The sequence below is a fragment of the Dreissena polymorpha genome, chromosome 11 (assembly GCF_020536995.1).
Source record: "Dreissena polymorpha isolate Duluth1 chromosome 11, UMN_Dpol_1.0, whole genome shotgun sequence".
Lineage (NCBI taxonomy): Eukaryota > Metazoa > Mollusca > Bivalvia > Myida > Dreissenidae > Dreissena > Dreissena polymorpha.
Window position 1 is genome coordinate 67690243 of NC_068365.1, and position 16437 is coordinate 67706679.

Here is a 16437-nt window from a genome sequence, read left to right on the forward strand (position 1 = left end):
AAATATCATAACTAAAACGAAAATATGCGCATCTGATACAATTTTTTTCAATTTTGTAAATTTACCCAAACGTGAAAAGGCCCCTTTAATGATTATATGGTAAAGCACCATTCGACAATCACAAGCGATTCAGAGATTTGAATGATTTTAAAGGGGCCTTTTCACAGATTTTGGCATTTTTTAATTCATTCATTAAATGCTTTATATTGATAAATGTAAACATTGGATCGTAAAGGCTTCAGTAAAAAATCAAGAATAAAATTGAAAAAAGGAAAAGAACATTGCTCGGAGCAGGTTTCGAACCAGTGACCCCTGGAGTCCTGCCAGAGTCCTGAAGTAAAAACGCTTTAGCCTACTGAGCTATTCCGCCGAGTACACATACCTGACGTATTTTCTACCTTATATAAGCAATTTTCGTAGTTTCACAAAATTTAACGACAAAAACAGAACTCTCCAAATTTTTCAATCGTTTCGCGTTGCAACGCTTTATAATTTTTAGGTTTTAAAATCGTCAAAAGATGCATATAATGGCTATATTAGACCATGGTAAATGTTCAGTATTACTGTTTCCTCACAAATATCATAACAAAAACGAAAATTTGCGAATCTGAAACAACTTTTTTCAATTTTGTCAATTTACCAAAGCGTGAAAAGATCCCTTTAAGGCAAGGTGATCACAAAAGCTACCTCGCACCTCATGAGCAAACAAATTAAGTCAATTGAGAAAACATATGATATTAGCATGACATTGTGTGTAGGGGTAAGTCGTGTAGTCACTATTTTTATCATGGGATAATTTGAACAAATATTACTGAACTTAGGTTTAATATTAGCTAGATGTTTACAATCGGATCCGGATCGCTTGATTGCCTATTTGTTGCCTCAGCTGGATAATTTTAACAACCCTGGTGAAGAGATTCATTACAAACAGGACGCTTAATATTATATGTAAGGTTTCCGTTAAGATTTAACTTATTCGTCCTTGTTACAATTTGAAGCAGACTACTTTAAATCAATTTACCGAATAGCAGATAACAATTTAGATCTGCTTCATGCATCAGTAGACCTTGACAATCTAGTGACAAAAGACGAATTTGATTCTTACAAACATGTTCTCCTTTCGTCTATAGGTTTTAAAATTCGTCTGCAGGGAACAAAAGATGTCTGAAACTTCAACGCATTGAAGTCTGAACATATGTTTAAAGTTATCACAAGCTAACTTTTCAGCAATGTTTATTACATAACTATTATTTAGGGTTTGAAAGAGTGATGCATACAAACATAATTTGCTATTTTTGCAGAATTTTACTAGATAACTTCTTTTAAAATTCTTCATGATTCAATATCCTATAAAACATGACTGATTGTTTCCGAAGCAAACAATACATACTGTATAATGTTTGTGAAAAAATAAGACGTTATTGCAGGTTACTTAACCGTTTGTCATACTGTTGTCTTATCGAAATGAAACTGTAAATATCTGTTTAGTATTAAAAAATATATATGTGCAGATGATTTGTTTTTTAATCAGTCACAAATGATTGGGAATGAATGAATTAAATACTTAATATTGCCAATGCTAAATGTTTTATATTCATTTAAAAAGAAAAGAGGCGTTTAAAAAACATTCATCCGTTTGACAGATTGTGGCATTTGTCATGGTTCAAAGCTAAATTTGCGTTGTCGTATTATCGTCTGCAGGTGCCTTATGTTTGTACTTCTCACGAAAACTTGGAATGGGTAATTATATTTACTAAACAGCGGTAAGTGGCTTATCGATGCTTAATAGTTCTATACTGTATGGGAGAAACTGCCACATATTTCATACTGTACAGATATATCCATTTAATAGGACGTCAACACATTCCAGATCAGCAAGAGATAATGAGTATATTTGTATAAGAGATTGGCGGCTAGGTCAACCAGGCCCCTCGCAGTCAACTAAAAGTACATCCCTGATGGACAAATGCTCAAGTTATCGGTCTAACTGATCGGACATACAGAGATCAAGTTATCGGTCTAACTGATCGGACATACAGAGATCAAGTTATCGGTCTAACTGATCGGACATACAGAGATCAAGTTATCGGTCTAACTGATCGGCCATACAGAGATCAAGTTATCGGTCTAACTGATCGGACATACAGAGAAAAAGAGACTGTCTAATACAGTCATTCTTAAGTCTATCTGATCGGACATACAGAGAAAAAGAGACTGTCTCATACAGTCATTATTAAGCCTAACTGATCGGACATACAGAGAAAAAGAGACAAACGAATACAGTCATTATTAAGTGGATATTATTATTACAGAGCTAACTTTATTACCTTTTTACCAAAGTTCTAAGTTGTGGAAACTCATTTGAATCGTCTTGGTGAGACGATTCGAATGAGCACCAACAACTTAGGATTAAATAAACAATATAAGAGTTTTTCACGTGTAAATACACCTTTACGCCTCAGTACCATAACCCGAAAGAAATGTGTGATTTTATTTTTTACTAGTTGGACTGATGCCAGTCTAGGACTTTTGCACAAATCGCCATGCTATTACTGAATAACTATTGAAAACGGCATAAACTAACCTAAACCATGGTGGCTTGTCTTGTCATAATATTGTGACTTATCACCTGTTGAATACAGCACTATACCCACTTACTGTCAAAGTTAAAAGCACTTAGCTTAGTGTTGCTCTGGTCGAGACCCTTGTATTGATATCAGAATCAGAATCACAATCGTTTATTCAGACTTAAGCATTACAAGCTCATCGTCATTTACAATCGTATACAATAACAGCATGAAGTAAATAGAAACAAAAATATACTCATTTCGAATAAAGATCAATTTACAATATAAGGAGTAAACATGTTAATGTGTTTTCGTAAGAATGTTATAACATAATTTCAAACGTAGTTTAATAATTGCAGCACTAATTGTATTATTCTGCAACAAGTTGCACTAGTGAAAATAATTATTGTTTAAATCTTCATATGGAAGATATTACTCGTTTTTTTATGCATTTAAACCTTTGAGTCTTTTAACAAGGGAAAATACATGAATATGAATTCGTATGATGGGCATATATAACCGCATAATCCAACTTTGTATTTGAATGTTATTTTTCATTCGTTGTAAAATGAAATTTATACTTGACGGATAGATGAGGCACGGCAATATTTGCTTCATAAATTCTTTGTACTATTTCCGTATTTTTAAGATAGGGTTAGGCTTGTTTATGTAAAATGAATGGAATCCACTTCCTTATGCATTGACGCACGGGTATTTCATTCCTTGGTTTCTATGTATTCTACGTTTTTAAAGATAAGATAATTTCAAGTGTCTCATTTAAACCCACAGGTTACCTGGTTGGATGGCAATAAATGCAATCCACTTCCTCATAGATTGCCGACTGGGTTTTTCATTCTTTGGTTTCTATGTATTGAAGGCCGTATGCTGCTGCTTTAATGCAAATTTTCTCCACATAGAATTTGATAATTTTGGGTATTTAAGTTAAATCCTCTGTTGTGGACACACACACAAAATCAAAATTATGGGTCACCGATGTTGTTCCTTTTTTATTCGCACACAGCAAGCATATTTCAGCACAAGAACAATTCACCAGTAAGGTTATAACATACAAACTTGGGTTAATTAATGCGAAAAGTGTTAAAAAACCTCTATTCATAAAAAATGTTTAACTGATTCAATTTGACTGCAATTAAAAAAAAAAACATCAATCGATTGATTCGTGTTTTCATCAATTTTAAAACATAAAAACCACAACAGAATTTCACATAAATAAATAAATGACATGCATCAAAGTCATTTTTATTTTTATATAACTACCTGCACCTAGTTTTTTTTTAAATTTACATTATTGCTTAATAAGTTATAACTTAATACAAATATCAAAAGAAAACAATTGGTCACCAAGATCATTTGTTCACAAAAGCAGTTTAACAGCATGTATTTAAATACAATTTAAAACACGGTGAACACCATGTAAATGGTAAAGGTCGAGACACATAATAGTTCATGTATTGCTGTATTCGAATGAAAAAGTAGATCTAAATGTAAATGAAAACTCGCGTTTTTTCTAAGAAGATCAGTAAAAGTAGGTAAATACACCATCCAATTTAAAAAAACTTGTATACAAAACATGTATAGGGGCATATCGACGGCATAAGTTATAATTCTTGACATGACTTTGTCAATGTTTTATGCATGCCAATGCAATAGTGATTTTAGTGAAAGTGAGACACACATTATGTGCAGCTAGTTCAAACAAATATTAGTATACTGAACCAAACAAAATGGTAATTGAATTTATTTAAAGAGACATACCAGATTTTTTTTTGAAATTCTTGATATGACTTTACCATTTAATTGTTGTATGCAAATGTAGATTTGAATATAATGAAAATGCAAATTATAAATGATGGGTATCGAGATTATTACATTAGGCTAACTAAGTATTTAATTAAATACAATACATATACACTTTAAGGGGCAAATCAATGGTATTAATTGTGATTTTTGATATGACCTCACTAATTCACGGCATACCACTTGTATGAATTAATGTTTATAAACGCAGTACCATATTATTGGAATTGCTAGGGAAACACATATGCGTTTTTTTGTTTTTCTTCACAGTTTGTGTACGATAAAAATGTAATGAAACACATGTGTTGAACTTTTTTTGGAAAACGTTTTATACCTTGCCGCATACATATGTACATTCCATAATGTACATCGATGTGTTTTTTTATCCATTCCTTACCAAAAATTAACACAGTTCTAGTTGTTTTCTAATCATATTGGTCAGAGAAAAATAAATTAAGCGCAAAAAATATAAATAGTATGCAAGTATTATACACAGGTGCGACAATATGCACCACCATCCTCACATGGTTCAGTATATATATCTATTCAGCTACTATCATAGCGTCGTGGATGAATAATTTTAAATCATCAGATATTCTTTGTTGTAAATTATCTTAAACATAACTACAGAAAAGTTGATATCGTAAGCCGTTGTTTGAGAAATGATCGTGTTCCGATTTATTTTTTAGCATAACATGAAACTTGCATAACGATTGTGATGATATTCTTTATATTAAACACATATTCTTCGATGGCATGTTTTAAATATATGATGATTCAGTTACAAATTGATTATTAGGAAAGTTATCCGTTCTAAACAAGTCGATCTTGCGACACAAACATTTTCAGTTATAAGGTTCTATAGATTATTCTGTAATGAGATTATAAATTGTTGTTACAAACACGCGATACAAAGAAAGGTTGTTATAGTCGCTGGAATGATGGTCGATTCTTACTGTGTTATTTAGGGGAACACAATTGTTTATCAATTTTCTAAACTTTATAGTACTTATTTCTTGTAACATTTCCTTATTGAATATGCATCCAGTTTTTATTCGAATATCCGAAAAAAGCATACACTTAATGCGCAACCGTTGTATCAGTCAAAACAAATTTTGCGTACAAATGAACAGCCGCGTACGTGCTTAAATATAATTTTAATTTACCTCTTTTTGACTCAGAGGTCACCTGGTGTGGTGGCAATAGTGTAACAAATCATGGAAATGCTGACGAACAATTGTTTATTACTCAAAACAGAGTGTATGCCTTTGTATTTATAAATTGTGATATATTTTAACCCATTTACATGTATGCCTAGTGACCTCTTCTGACCTTTACAGTTAGATGCGTCAATTTCCTATTTAAGGAGTTTTCTGATATATTTATTCTATTTTTAGAATATTTCTTATAGAAATTCCTTTATTAGCAAACAGCGTAGACCCTGATGAAACGCCGCATTCAGGATTAAACAATAATGATAAAAACAAGTTTAAGTTACAAAACATCCTTACACAAGTATTTTATGAACTAGTATGACAGTGTATAATTCATATGATAATAAATGACATTAGTAAGGATAATAATGCCTTCCCTTTTAACCGGACCTGGCGATTTCGGAGCTCTGTTTTATGATCTAAAGCACAGCGAAGTTAATTTTACCCTACCAAATGAATTAATTCATATTATTTTTCAATCGGATATGTCGTCTGCATTCCTCTTTCAATTTTGGAAGTCCAAACTATGTTGTAAAGATTCAAACATAAACAAACTGATAAGAAAATCCATAATGTTATGGGTGTGCTTTGCGTGCTTTGAGATGTTAAAGGGGCATTTTCAAAGATGTTGGCATGTATTAAAGCTTATCATTAAATGCTTTATATTGATAAATTTAAACATTTGACATAAACTTCTCCAGTAAAAAAAAACAATAAAATAATTAAAAAAGATAAAAGTATCCATCAATTGGGCTCGAACCACTGACCCCTGGAGTCCTGGAGTGAAAAGTCTCCCGCTTAGACCACTCGACCATTCTTGCTTATGCTATTAGCGGTTCTATGTTTTACCTATATGTTTGTTATTTCACAAACTATAACGACAACAAAATGCCTTTCCAATTTATTCAATCGTTTCGCGCTGCAACGCTTTATAATTTTCAGGTTTTCAAATCGTCAAAATATGCATATAATCGATATTTTAGAGCATGGTAAATGCCAAGTATTACTATTTCCTCTAAAATATCATAACTAAGACGAAAATTTGCGAATCTGAAACAACTTTTTTGAATTATGTCAATGATCCAAAACGTGAACAGGCCCCTTTAATTTACATAATACGATCACCAATGACGCATTGAAGGCGCAATGTGCAAACAAGTGCTTGATCGCTAGTGCACTTATGCTCGCGCTTGTTATGTTATCAGCGAACTGTCTACCTTTATAAAACAAAACACTATGGCCAATCCTTATTCTATTGCGGGTCTATATGTTCGAAATGACTAACAAATTAGTTGTTCTGCTATCAATATTGGGCGTAGCCTTTGGTGCGTCTATTGAAAGCATCAAACCGACGGAGGCTTTCAATTAAACGGCGACACTCGACAATGGCGGGAACTATTTTCTCTTCTCGAATTTCAACAGCAGCCATATTACATTCGAGGTGCACGTAAAAGCTACATGTTAGCGTTTTTACCCTTTTTCAAGTGTTTGCTACGTTTTATAATATTCGTGTGTTTAATCGTAGCGACAGTCATTTATCTACTGATATTGGGTTACAAGTCTGAAGAAAAGCGAATTGCCCAAAGGCCTTCTAACATTTAGATCAAATGCGGGAATTGAACTCATGTTATCCGAGTCAGCGTGAGTCCAGGACCATACACGCTTGGCCAAGAGGAAACTTTCATTTAGTTTGTGCTTAGACGTCGAAACCCTTTCTCAACAATATTGATACTTACATCAATAAGCTCAATCTCAGATATCATGGCTCGTCCTAGTTGGAGGCTCTGGTTATAATGGAGAATCATGGCAATTTTAGACTTGAGAGAGTATAGCCTACGATCATGTGCTACGATGAAAGAGGATAAGCGGCAATTAATATATAAAAAAGTAATAATCTTCATTTCGAGGAAAGATTGGGGCAGCTCCATTAAAAAACCGGCTTTAAGGCTAAATCCCGGATGCCACTTTTCAAGTCCATGGCTTTTCCAAACGGATTGAATCTATTTCTGAAAATAGTATTAGCACAAACATGTACCGTCTTGCAGCTTCACAGGTGAACTGCAAATTGTTTGTACGATGTCCATTTAACTCGTAAACGCAATACATGATCTTCTTAACACACAATTTGAAAGCAACCATCACTTGAAAAGTTATGTTATGAGTATTAAAATTCGTCTTATGTATTAAATTGCAGAATACATTTACACTTCTAATGTGTATTTGCTTTCTTCAGAAGGGTTTGCAAAATAAAACAACAACATTATACCGCTGATTGAAAATGCAACATATACCATCATCTTGTCATCTTGTCATCTTGTCATCTTGTAATGTATTTCAGGATGGGTGGGGTTCGGCCTGTCGGAAAATGGTAACGTGTACCCGGGTTATGTAGTAGTTGGATGGGTTCACAACAGACGGGCGACGACATTCTCGGTAAGATATTTATTTCAATCGTATGAAATCTCAAGAGACTGCCGCATCACAAAGGATCTCAATTAATGATTTTAACTAATATGAACAATTAAAAGAATTAGCATGTTACACTTGGTAATGATACTATTTACAGCAGTTACAATCACCAATTTTTAAATTAAGTATTGTGGTACATGATGGTACGAGCAGTTTTCTTCTCTGTTGGGAATCGGGGTCACTATTAACCCACGTCATGTGATTCCGCCAGGCCTTCCCGCCTTTATTCCATCCGGGTACTGCACGGATCGCTGTATCAGTGAAGTGAGTCGGTGTTTGTCTGGCTGATGTCAGGTAGTAGATGCCTAATGGTTCCGCAATAATTCGGTTTACTGACGTTTTTCTTGTTAATAAAGCCTTCCAAATGACTTCATTTGGAAGACTGTGGTAACATGTTTAACGGCACTATATTCAAAATGTTGCGGACCCTTTAAGCATCTACTACCTTAAAACTTTTATTTCATAAATACTTGCAGCAAGTGTTACTTCAGGAGAACACTTGAATTGATTTTTCTTCTATTGTTTTCTTCGTTTTTCCCAATAAGTTAAGTTATATCACAGCGGTCAGTTCACCTGTCCATGCTTCTGGTATTTAATCAGCAGGACTCGACACTTTTCCTTCTTAGACACTGACGGCTTTCCCATGTGAACACTCTTGAGGTGACAGACAATTCCATTTCGCCACATTGACTTCATTAAACGTCGGAAAAAAATATAAACCGAGCCGGGAATCGCACTCACTACACATGTTATCAAAGTCGGACTCGGTACCGACTGAGGTTCGGCCTCTAGGAGTGAGGTGCATCATCACATTTCAGAGGAAACGTGTTACGTAGTTCTGGGACTCGATTATTTAATTAATGAGAAATGTATTATCATCCGAATAAATTCTGTGTTGTGACACTTTTAAATGAAACATATATTTTAATTTCAAATGGGTTATAACGGATAACGTTATTCACATAGAAGCATGTTAAAGATGTACATTAAAACCAAATCGGTGCAAACAATGTATCCCCATAAGGCATAACCTCAGGATGTGGCAAGAGAATTTATATTCAACGTGACTAATGCTAGTTCACAAACTCGAAATACATATCATAAGATTAGAGACATTACATTAATCAAACTTGTTCATTGTGCTAATTACTTTGCGACAGACACTTTTAAAAGCATCTTGACAAATGAAAAATGTCATTAGGAATAATTGTTTAGTGATAACATTACATTTTATCACATTGAGACATAAAGATAATTATGTCATGCTGATTCAAATTATCGAATTGCCTAAACGCGTCAAATTACATCTGAAGCAAAGTAGCCAGAAAGAGCGTGCTTTAGGAAAAGGGTTGGCATTTGGTATATAGTATTATATGCTTCCGTTTGCAGGGACAAAAGCAATAACTTTTCTCTGGGAAACATTTTACTTTTCTCTTAATGTCTCAGACATCGAATGTCTACTGAAAATACGCCATGAGAGAAAGGGTTGATACTTTTAAGATTTTTATAACGTTATAATAGCAGTCATAACATTAAACTGTAAAATGAACGTATTTCATTGGTTTAAACATATACCTTGATCAGAAACGTAGTTCGTGCGTATCACAATGAAATAATTTCCTTTGTTTTTCATTCTTATAATCTTTTTTTTCTTCTATATTTGTAGCAGTAAGTGATTAATGTATGTTTTGTTACATTTATTGGAAAAGTCAATACTAATCCTGATCAACATTTTATAATAATGCCCTTCGGGCATTGTTGGCAATGTGATCGGACAATTTCCTTATTGTTTCAATAAATGGAACTAAATATCCATTAATCCCTTTAATGATGCATATCCAGGCAATCAAACACAGCAATGTTCAGGAGGTCAAGGCTTTCAGTCATATGCATCATTCCCATCTTCGTGGTAGTGCAATGAAAACACGTCACTTCCGTAACGGAACCGAACTGAAGCCATTGGCTTACGAACCGGACTACGATTTCAACTTCCAAGAATTCAGATCGTTCCCTGAGGAGATCCCGATCCGACCTGTAAGTATTTTGCAGGATTCCTTTAAAAAAGGACCCTACTTCAGCTTGTCACATTTTTTTAAGTGACGTCCTTTTAAAAACGAAACCGAATAAATTCTGTTAGCCGTCTTAGTAACTTAAAAATGTTAAGCCGTTTTCACAATATAGACGCGAAGAGAAAAATGCAATACAACAATTGCATGAAAAGACAAACCGAGTCAGTATGTATATAGCCAATTGTGTTAACCCCGTATAGGTGTTACCCATTATAATATATTTATATCGAAAGGAACGTACGCAATTAAAGCTTGTGCATAGCTGGAGATATGCACTAAGCCAACATATTGTTGGTCCGTTTAGAAAACACACGGGCATAGACATGTATTTGTCATGCTATGACCAATCGGAACCTACATTTAAACGAAAATGAAAATTATGAATAATAAAAGTGTTTGTATCTTTAAGGTCAATCTAATTGTCTTTGCATGTATTGTGGTTGCTTGTATTTGCATATAATGCATATATAAGTGTATTCACTGTTTTGCAAAATAGAAATTGTCATTGCCATATATTTTAATCATTGTGAATTGTCAATGACATTATTATTTGCCGAATACCAAATAAAGTTGAATTGAATTGTATTTTTCATGCATGGATGCCCAGTTGTCTATTTAAAAAAATACACAAAGCATTATTCAAATCAAACTAGAAGTGGCAATTGATCAATATGTATAGATCATTAATTTCATATTTACGTTTAAGACACTCGTTGTATATTTTCATCAATTTCAGAATTGTTATTTGTTTCATGATTAAGATATTTCCAGAAGGATATTTCCACCATCATCGTATCAATAAGTATTTAAAGATCATTCGTTAACACATGTCTTTATTTGAGGGTGATTCATTTACTGTCGAATGCACATTTGATTCCACAAAACGTCCGGGACCGACCTTCGTAAGCAGAACTTAAAATATGTTTCCACTAATCCATTAAAGCCTAACGTTTACAAAAAAGGCCTTGGCAAACAGCGTAGAAACAGATGATACGCCGCATCATGCGGCGTCTTATCAGGGTCTGCGCTGTTTGCTAATAAAGGAATTTCTGTAAAAACTATTATACAAATATGTAAAACAATATACTGGAAACCCCTTTAATAGTAAATTGACTCATCTAACTGTTAATGTCAGAGGAGTACACTAGGCATAAATGGGTTAAAGTCCTATTTAGTTAGCCTCGATCGAAGTTGACATAACTCCAGGTTTTAACCACCTGGAGTACATCCTTTATGAACGGCACCGACAAATTCCTTCCACTTGCAATATTACTTAATATTAAAAGTAATAATTAATGTAATGTCTCTCTAAAGTCTCCTATCCATCATATTTACGGCTAAATACAAATACTTGAATAACAACAGTATTGCATGGACTTATGACATGACTATGAGCCTTCATGCTAAATGTCAAAATAAACTGATGTTATAGTAAATTATTGTTTAATTGTAAGTGTGCTAAATTCTTTTAGTTGCTCATTTGTTTAAAGAATGCATATAAATATTATATCGTGACGTTGTTTACATACATGGAGACACAAAGGTAACAACACGATGACTTGCGACCTGGACTCGATGTTGTAAATTTTTAGTGTGCCTAATTAAATTGAGAATTGAATATAAATGTGTTTATTTAGTTTGCAAGAGCAAAATTAGTGCTTTCTTCATGTTCAGCTCAGCAGAGATCGTTCGTCATCCTGCTTATAAGTGTTGAAACGCCAAAAATTGTTCGGATTTGTACATTCATAATCAGGAAACATGATATATTTCGATGAGTCGAGTATAAAACAAACCTGTATAAACCTCAGGGTCTGGTCTCACATGTGATACGGCAGCGCCTTAACCTGTATAATCATATATTAACATATCTCTAGCAAAGACTTAAACACGTTATGACAAATGTAATGTTATTTTCTTAATTAACAAGTGTCTCACTAGTCTCAAATTATCACATGGAGTTAAGTATTAAGTGCTCGAGAACTGAGGGCCCTCATGGTCTCTGTATCATGACATTTGTCAAATGAACTAAAGACCAATTTACTCATCGTGTTCCATCGAAAGAATAAATGGAAACACCGAGGTCCCGAGTTTATAATACCTTTTCTTACTAAACTCGACAAAGCATGGCATAAATACTGCCCGCAAATGCTAAAATACCAAAAATTGTTCAAATTGTATAATTGATAAACAAGATAATAAGATGAACATGCTGATATAAATGAGTTTTACCTATTGCAATATGTATTAGGTCTTCATATTTCTTGCTCAATTCAATTGCAAAATTAACATGTTTTTTTTTACTTTAGGCCTGGGTTTTAATGTATCATACCGTTTGCCTGAGGCAAAGACCGACTATGTATTACCCGCATCCCCAAACTGAAATTGCCTAGTGCAATGAAGAACTATTTATTTGTTGAATTCACAAAGAAAACTGAAGATCACCAGCCCCGAGGCTATATAACAGTTTTCATGCACATCCCAAAGATACCTGAAATGTACACAGCTTGCAAATTCTAAGATGCCAACACTTGTTAGCATTTTATAATTTGTTCGCAAGATAGATGTCATTGTGACAACCAATGGCGATTCGATCATTGTTGTTTTTTGCTATTTGAATTTAAATGAACACTTTATATATCATGCTCATTTCAATTGATCTAAAACAATATTTATTTCCTCGTGTCCAAGATGACTTATGCCAATCTATTTCAGGGTGGTTTTTCGACCCTGGACGAAATGTGTGTGGCCTATATATATTTCTACCCTGCACTGAATGTTACAAGGTGTAAAAGCGAATCGAAATATCCAGTTTATAACCTCGATCCGAGACAGTAACTAGACTAACTTTATTTGGGGAAAACAGCAAATATGTATATTGAGTCACATGCATATGCAATATAGGTAAGATAGCGGTCAATAGTCATGTGCCTTACATAGAACATACATATTAAACATAACACAATTGAAAATTAATATGTATGTGAATCATCAAGTGTACCTAAAATGCAATATATGTAAATATAAAACGCTTAAAACATCGATTTTATTGACTTAAAGTTATATTATGGGCATTTTTCACTGTTGAAGTGAGCCGAAAATAATAAGAAGGTCATAAGAGTTAGTAAAAATGTGATTACTGGCCAATTATCTGCAACTCATCTTGTAACAAGTTGTTTATTAAACTATATTTTATATTCAAAATCGTACGTGACCCACCCAGTCCTGTAAGGCGAAATAATCTGTAAAAGAAAAACGTGTTTTTGTCGAATGTACACATCTGCACTAAAACTAAATGTAGTTACACATCGTACATGCATGATCAACTGTCAAAAAAAAGTACGGTTTATATTCAAATGCATTATGTTTCTCTTTCCGGGATTTTGTGTTAGTATGTTGATGCTGCATTAACAAAAATAAGTGTATATGAAATGAAAACACCAACAATAAACAACGGTTGCGATAGACACATATTAACTGTTAGATGCCCATAATATTACTTTAGTTGATGTGTTTTAGACAATTTGCACTTTATATATTTTCAAATTGTGTATGCATTTATAGTTTCAGGCTTTTGCTGTCTCAAACTAAATGTATACATTATATTTTATATGTGTCACCATTAAGATTCCGAGCCTTAATAGCTCAGTAGGAATTGGATGAAACGTTGATCAAACTGAAAGTTTATTTTTATTTTCTGACAGACGATTGAAAACGTTTGCTCTTCCAACTGGACGAACCCGGCGGTGGTCAAAGATTTTATGGAAAACTTTAGCATGGCGAATCATTATCATCGATGTAACGGGCAAAACTTCGGTGTAAGTATTATTACATAACTCCGTATTATATTTTAGGACTTTTCTAAAGATGAATAATAAATCAAATTCACTTGTTTTGTCTAATATGCATGAACATGTCTGGTTGTTTGGAAAATTACGAAAACAAAATCACTACTGATTCGAACTCATAGTGATGACTGTCATGTAAATATCATTCACCCGAAGGAATTCCGTCTCAAGCTTCAAACGGTTTATTCTTATTTACATGTCGTTTTATGACGTGTGCTCTCCCTTTCACACATAACACCACCTTATATATAGTGCCTAACTTTTTTAAAGCCTACTCAGCTACAATTACATCAAACAGTTGGAAACAACATTTAAATGAATTTTAGCATGTAATGAGTTAGTAAGTAAATATGTCCCAAGTATCTATTGATAAATATAGTCCGCAAAATGTATTCAAATGAAGGAGTTTAAATATGCCTGTAACTGCAATAATAATTGCGCCAACTGTAGCTTGAGCACAGAAACATATCTTGAACTGACCAAATGGGCTCAGACTTTTCTTTTGTAAGAAAATAGTATATATCCTCCCATAATGAATTCCCAATTCATGTAAAGATAACAAAGTCTATGCCTTGACTAAACACGATGGCGATGTTATTTCTAATACTTTCCAGGTGTATGCTGGTACGTATCACTTCCGAACTACTTCCACACCTGCCCTATGTACCTCCAGCTCCGCATTTTACACATAACTAAAATAGTCGCCATTTGGATTGGTCCCCTGAAGTTGTATCTACATTGGAATCAGTATAACATAGAGATGATCGGACCAGGAAACCGGACGATGTTTTATAGACAAACTGTCGGAATAAATATTAGAAACAAGTCTTGTTCGACGTTTACCTTTTTGTTGGTTTCGTTCCCAAAAGCCATAACTTGCGCAGTACAATCTTAAGTAACATAGTTTAGGCTCGATGCTGACATTGTTTTCCAATAATACTGGATTGGTCTCATTTTCAAACTCGCATGGCAAACGGACGAGAGCGTGAGACAACTACAATTGTCCGCGACAAAGTCGCAGGAACGCATAACAAAGCTAAAAACAATTCTGAGAAACTGTGCATAAACTAAATACAATTTTGAAGGACAAATACTTCTGTACCCTTGGCAAAATGGAAGAAATGACATTAAACTACTTTATAATTTTAGGGTTTACATAAATAGCCTAATTGTGAGTAAAATAGGAAAATACGTCTTCTATTGTGGTCAAAATATAATCTTTTCAATTCATACATGTTGAGAGTATTTGTATTTGTACCTTTCCTTCGATATATATTCTCTATAACTCATGGACATAGCTTCTTACATGTTTTAAGTAACATTTTCTTTATGATTAATTATGGGTCAGTGATATTTATTTACAATATAAACAATATAAACACCCCTGAAACAGGTAGAACAAATATTCATGTCCTCGAAGCAAAAAAAAAAAAGAAGGGCTCCCCAAATGATGATGCCCGAACTGTCTTAAAATCGTTTAACGCAAAAATCTAAAAATATTTTACTTGTGTAATTCCAAAGCCCTAAATGTAAATTTCAAAACATTATCCGTTATCTCCCTTTTCCTTTTGCACCATATAGCTTAAAACATACTTATATCTATTCATGGGGATATCTTTTATTGAAGGAAGCTGCATATCAATACAATATATTCTAAATTTATAAATTAAATTTAATTTAAATCTAAATTTTAAATAAAATAAAGGGCATGTCAATATATGCTTGTGGATATGAAGTTTTTTGTTTAAATATTTATAAATAATAATATAATATATATATATATTGTGTATGGTGTGCACACTATTATCAGCACATTTTCACTGACGTCATTTAAAACAAAATGCGGTTGCTCGATATAATTTAATTTTTAACTTTGCTATAACACATTCTAACGTGATTTGTCTTTTCCTGTTAGAATTCCAATGCAATTGCTACGTTGTAGTTATATTGCTGTCCTCAAGGACAAATATGTCCGCTTTTCCTTAAAAAACTCTTATCTCGACCAAAACTATGTTGTTGCAAATATCCAACGAACATCGTATGATAATCCTTGCCATAAGTATGAAACACTTCGACTATTTATCGGCAAGTCGTCATATCAAAAAGCGGTAGCATGTGTCAATAAGTTAATCATTAGATCCATGTAGCACTATTCAAATATGAACCAATGAAAAAGATGTGTACTCGTAAATAGGCTTAAACTAAAACAGGAATGGCATTCGCCGACTAGTTATTTTGTTCAAAGTAAATTATACTCCAATGAATGCATTCCCATTTCAATTTTTGAGGTCAATGTTTATGCGCGATGCGAAATGAGACAGCATAATATAATTTAATCACACATTATTTTACCCAAATATCAATATGTCCGCAGTAAGCGTTAACGATTTTTAGTTCGTGTGTATTTAGTGAACTTTCCTAAACAAAGTCCACTTTAAGACATGAATTTCGGTTT

At 33.5% G+C, this 16437-nt stretch overlaps 2 protein-coding genes and 1 long non-coding RNA gene across 20 annotated transcripts in view; all 3 read left to right on the forward strand.

Moving 5' to 3' along the window:
• Window positions 1–16437, forward strand: part of LOC127850612 (uncharacterized) — a 1644088-nt gene that overhangs the window by 1604866 nt on the left and 22785 nt on the right. The gene's annotated exons all lie outside the window — the stretch shown is intronic.
• LOC127850624 (uncharacterized) overlaps window positions 1–16437 on the forward strand; it is a 346937-nt gene that overhangs the window by 78684 nt on the left and 251816 nt on the right. The window lies entirely within an intron of this gene.
• Window positions 660–14759, forward strand: LOC127850640 (uncharacterized). Its single transcript, XR_008035391.1, has 7 exons — window positions 660–760; window positions 7938–8032; window positions 9911–10102; window positions 10980–11039; window positions 12850–13038; window positions 13839–13952; window positions 14597–14759. It is a non-coding gene; the product is annotated as an uncharacterized LOC127850640 (long non-coding RNA).